The following is a 5491-nucleotide window of genomic DNA, read 5'->3' as shown; positions in this document are numbered from 1 at the left end:
ATTATACTTGCTACCACTTCTATGTTAGCTTCAGCTTCCTCAGCTGACAAAGCATACATCCGTTCTTGTGGTTGACTCCCTTGAGTCAAAGCAGGTCTATACCCAGAAGGCTGATTGGCTGGTAAGGCTGGTCGGGCTTGACAATCTTTAGCAAAATGCCTATATGAATGGCAATTAAAACAATGGTTCTACAAAGCTTGAACCGGAGCAGGAGCTCTCTGAGCCTGACCTGTAGCAAGTGGAGGGCGAGTTTGCCTAGTAGCTGTGGGTGTCGTACTGGTATTCAGCTGAAACGATGTAGTACCCAACCCACTAGCAGGTCGAGGAGGATAATCTGCTGGCCTGTAAGGCTGCCTGTATAAAGGACCAAATCCATATGATCTATGAAAATTCTTACTCGAGCCACCCGAATCTGCATAAGGGTTCGCTCTCTTCTATACTCCAGGTGTAAGGGATGATTCGCCTTTCATCTTATCTTCCATAGTTTTGGCCTTCTATACAATCAAGGCATAGTCGGTGAGATCTAACGCCTCAAGTATCGTGCTAATGGATACCTTTAATCCTTTTAGAAATTTCTTTCCCTTTTCTTCAGTTGATTTCATGTGAGTGGGTGCAAAGTAGAATAGGGCCTCAGACTATTGCTGATATTCAATGACAAACTTGCTTCCTTGAGTTAAGGCCAATAAATCCGCTTCCTTGCGGTCTCTACAACTACGACGGTAGTAGTTTGATAAGAAACTCTCCTTGAATTGTTCCCATGTGGGTTCAGGGTGTGTAGCAAACAATATGGCTTTGGAGGCTTGCCACCAGGAGTTGGCCTCATTCTTAAACTGAAACTCCACACGAATAATCTTTTGAGCATCAGTGCACTCAATTGCTTCGAATATCTTCTCAATCTCTTGGATCCATCGATCCAGTTCCAAAGGGTCACTACCCACCTCATTGAATGTAGGTGGTAGGTTCCTTTTGAATGACTCCACCACTCTTGTGGTATGGCCCATTGGCTGAAAATATTGTGCATGCGCCGGATGGTACGGGTAAGGAGGTGGCATCATATATGGAGGTGTACCCTGAGGTAGTATGGGTGGTGTACCTCCAACTTGGTTCTGAGGGTTGATGCCAGGTGGTGTACCTCCAACCTGTTTCCCAACACCAGACCCTCCAATTGGACCTTGTGGAATATCTAGCCGAGGAGGATGACATGGTAGTGCAGCATACCACTATTGTTGCATAGCAGTCATAAATACCTACTGTTGCTAGAGAATCTATTGATGGAGATTCTGATTCGATTGTTGAATCAAGTTCTCAACATCACCAGTGGTAAGTATTGGTGGAGGATCAGGAAGTGTAGCCATGGGTGGATCCTCATGAGCCACATTCTGATCAGTTGACTCTTGAGGTTGTGGGTTAGATGCTTGCCCCGTAGGTTGAGGCCTCCTATTGATTGTTGGACTACCAATGGGATGAGTACCTCGAGGTGCGCCCCATGTGACACCCTTGGATATAGTGCGCACCATCGCTAGTGTACCTGATTTGCACAAAATTTCGTATATGTTAGTATTACAACACATTACACAATTGTTTGAAGCTTAGCTCGCAACTTCATGCACTTTGATGAGCACATTTATGTGTGAAATCTAGGGCAGTAAAATATACATTTTACATATTTATAATGGAGCTACCTTGGGTTTTACTCTCTTTTTGTAGGTTTTATATTTTCAAGGCCTTAAGGACTATCGAACGCTATATCTCCAATTTTACACGTAAAAAGGTCCTATTTCTTTTCATGATTGCGAACAGGATGAAATTCTGAGCAAGATGGACATGTTCAATTAAAAGCACACATTCGTTTAGTCACCCGTACAAGTGATTATTCTTTTCAGTCCAGAAAAAGAATAATGGATCAGAATTGAACCGAGATGCATAACCAGCCCATTTGTAGTTGTCCCAGAGGTACAAGGAATATTCCAAATGCCAACAAGGACCGATGGATCACATCCTTAAGTGATTGAAGATTCGTTTTTGGAAACAACAACAACCTAGCGTAGTTGGTGAGTTGTGGTGTGCAAAATCCCTTGTTTATTAAGAGGTCTAAAGTTCGAACCTCTTAGCTGCCATTTTGTTGAGGTTTTTTTTTTTAGAAGATTTTCTCTCTCCTACTCATCACTCAAAGGAGGTCGGCCAAAGGGTTTTTTACGCAAGAGGAGAGAGAAATAAGGAAATAAAGAGAAAAATAGAAAAAACTGAGAAAAAATAGGAAAGGGAAAAAAAAGAAAAAAAATAATTAAAAAAAATCATCCAAGATGTTGCCCACGTTTGAAGAAGAGAGAGAAAAAAATAAATAAAAAAAGAAGGAAAAAGGAAGCAAAATTGTTGGAGATTCCCTACTTCCTACAATTCTCTATCATCTCTCTCCACCCCATCAACAAGATAAAAAAAAAAATTTTTTTTTAGAAGTTAAAATCATTAGCTTCCCTCCCCCATTCTCTATATAATAGAATTAACACAAGGGGAGGAGGTACTTTATTATTCTTCTAGGGTTTTTTTCTTAGTTGCTCTATCTCTTTCTCTAGCTCTAGTTCTAGGTTTATGCTTTAAACACTTTTGTAAGTTCTTTTTATTCAATTAATGCAAGCACTTTTGTTCTTAATTCAGTCTTTTATTTTTATTGTTTAAACAATTGAAGTTGTAATTTTCAAGTTCTAGTTCTAGTTCTAGTTCTAGGCTTAGTTCTAGGTGACAAGAACAAGCTATGAAGCATGTCTTTCAAGTTCAATTTTTTTCTTCAAATTTGTTTTCTCTAGTACTAGAAATTTCAGATTTGGTTTATTCTAGATCTGGTTTTAGTACTGGTTTTTAGTTCTCAAATCGATCAAGTTTTTAGTTCAAGAGTTGAAGTTCAAGTAAGTAGACTCCTTCAATAGTCTTCTCTCCCCCTTCTCATTCCCTCTTCTGACTACCCTTTCTTTCTTAATTTAGGATTTTAATTTCAGTCATTACATTATTGCTATCCCTTTCCCCCAAGGTTCATTGCAAGTGTATGTGTTGGCTTTGCCCCTTCTAGCTATAGAACCATCATTTTATTATTTTTATTTTAATTGTCTCCCTTTCCCTAAAGCCAAGCAGAGTAACCCTTGTAAGAGTGACTATCTAGACAAGTAGGGAAGCTCATATTAAGATGCATCCCTCGGGCTAAGTAGAGAAACCTACTTGTGAGTCTCTCTCTAGCTTTATCCCCTTTCTTTTATTTTATTTTTATTTCAGTATTTTTTTCCTTCATTGCTTTTTAATTATGTGGGGTGTTTATTTTTAGCTATTTATTTATTTAATTTAAATTACGTGGCTTGCGTGTTTAAATTCTTAGATGACGAATTGTTAGGATGTTATTTTAGATACATATGTTTAGGACGGTAATTAGAATTAGATCACAATCATTAATCCATTCACTTTCGCATTATTAAAAGAAGCAAAAAAATAAAGTGGCTACTTTTCCTGTGTTCGACCCGTAGCTACACTGATCCGTATGCTTGCGGTTACATTTTAAAATCTCAAACAAGTTTTTGATGTCGTTGCCTGGGAGATAGTTCCATGTTATTTTTTTCTTTCTTTTGGTAAATCAGAGTGTTTTGTTTGCTTTGTTTTGTTTTTCCTTTTCTTTTATTGAATTCACGAGAAGATCAACTTGTAATAATCGTTGTATCAGTGGAGGTCGCCATGCCTCACAAAACAAAGGTTTTGCTATCTATTCTTTTGTGCTTGTCTTCTAGTTGTGGGTAGTTTTCTGTTGCATGAGTGTTAGGTGGGTACGTAATACTAAGAATCAGTTGGAAAGAAGAGATCCAACAAGTAGTGACCCTATACATTTGCTCTCTTTAAAACCCTTCAATATGGGAGACCAACAGTAAAACCCTCCACCTAAATCTCTGAAAGATAGGTTCTACGCCGCTAGAGATGCCCAACCTTCCTACATAGTTCTACCACAAGCCCAGGGTAATAATTTTGAACTCAAATCTCAATACATCACTATGTTGCCCCACTTCCATGGGTTGACCTCTGAGGATGCATACCTATTTCTAAAATAATTTGAAGAAGTATGTGTTCTAATTAAGATCCAACAGCTTTCTGATGATGTTGTTAAGCTTAGGTTTATCACTTTTGCATTGAAAGACCAAGCTAAGAAGTGGTTGTATGGGTTACCCACAAATTCCATAACCTCATGGGAACAGTTCACAGTTGTCTTTCTTAAGAAGTTTTTCCCAACTTATAAGACCAATAAGCTTAGAAGTGATATCCTTCAGTTTAGGCAAAATCCTAATGAGTCCTTTTCCAAACTTATGGAGAGATTCAAGGATCTACTCCAAGAATGCCCTCACCATAGCCTAGACTTGTGGCATTTATATCAAATAATTTATGAGGGTATTGATTACCCAACTAAACAAATGATAAAGTCTATTTGCCTTGAGGGATTTACATCCTTTACAGATGAAGGAAAGGCATGGGAATTCTTACTTGACTTAGCTGACAAAATCTGTGAGTGGGAATCAACCCAAGAGAGTGAAAGAACTATAGGAGGGAAAGGATATTTTATGGATGGGATAGTAGCCATAGAGCCCATTTGGATAGCCTAATCAAGAGGATTGACGCTATTGTTCCTAGAGAGCCATCATCAGTCAATTTGGTTAAGATTTGTGTTTGGTGCCAATCCCCTGGACATGTCATAGAAGAATGCCCCAACACCTCTGGGGCACTTCTAATGATAGTGTTAATGCCTTAAACCAGAATAATCCATATAGTAACATCTACAATCCAGGATGGAGAAATCACCCAAATTTCTCCTAGAATCAAGGCAATCAAGTAGGGCCTTCCAATTTTCATAATCAAGGTCAACCTGGACCTCAAAGGTCTCCCTTTGCACAACAATCTTTTTCCCAAAATACTTTTCCTATGTCAAATGTGGGACCTCAGGCTAGTTTACCTAGAGCCCCTCTCCTCTCATCTTATCAGCAACCCCCTGGGTTTACTAACATTGGAGAGGCAAGTATAATAAGTGACTTAGAAAAAAATATGGCCCTCCTCATGACAAGCCATCAAAATCTTACGAGAGAACTCACCCAAGTTGTCTCAATTATGCGTGAGAGGGAGAAAGGAACCTTACCCAGTCAACCAGAGCCTAACCCTAGGCATCATCAGCCTATTAGTTCACAAACACCAACTAATGCACCACTGAATATAGTACAAGTTCAGACCCAACAAGGGCCCTTTAACCAATGTAATATTGTTTATGGTCTTAGGAGTGGTAGAGAGTACCAACAGAGCAGTCCTAAATCTTCCCCATCTATTACTTCTGTTAACTCTCTTTCAGTTGAGGACACAAGTGTGCCTCTTATTCTAGGTTCATCTAATGAACCTAAAGATTCTTCTGAAACTAAAGATGATTTGGTTGAGAAAACCAAAAATGATTCTTCTGAACAAGGGAAAATCCCTAACAGTC

General features: G+C 39.0%; 1 non-coding gene across 1 annotated transcript; it reads right to left on the bottom strand.

Moving 5' to 3' along the window:
* Positions 1-4274: 4274 nt before the first annotated feature.
* On the bottom strand, positions 4275-4381 carry LOC122063817. Its single transcript, XR_006135481.1, has one exon. It is a non-coding gene; the product is annotated as a small nucleolar RNA R71 (small nucleolar RNA).
* Between the last annotated feature and the right edge of the window lie 1110 nt (positions 4382-5491).

The sequence above is a fragment of the Macadamia integrifolia genome, unplaced genomic scaffold, assembly GCF_013358625.1.
Source record: "Macadamia integrifolia cultivar HAES 741 unplaced genomic scaffold, SCU_Mint_v3 scaffold1464, whole genome shotgun sequence".
Taxonomy (NCBI): domain Eukaryota; kingdom Viridiplantae; phylum Streptophyta; class Magnoliopsida; order Proteales; family Proteaceae; genus Macadamia; species Macadamia integrifolia.
Note: the sequence above shows the minus strand (reverse complement) of the source record. Positions and strands in the feature narration are given on the sequence as shown.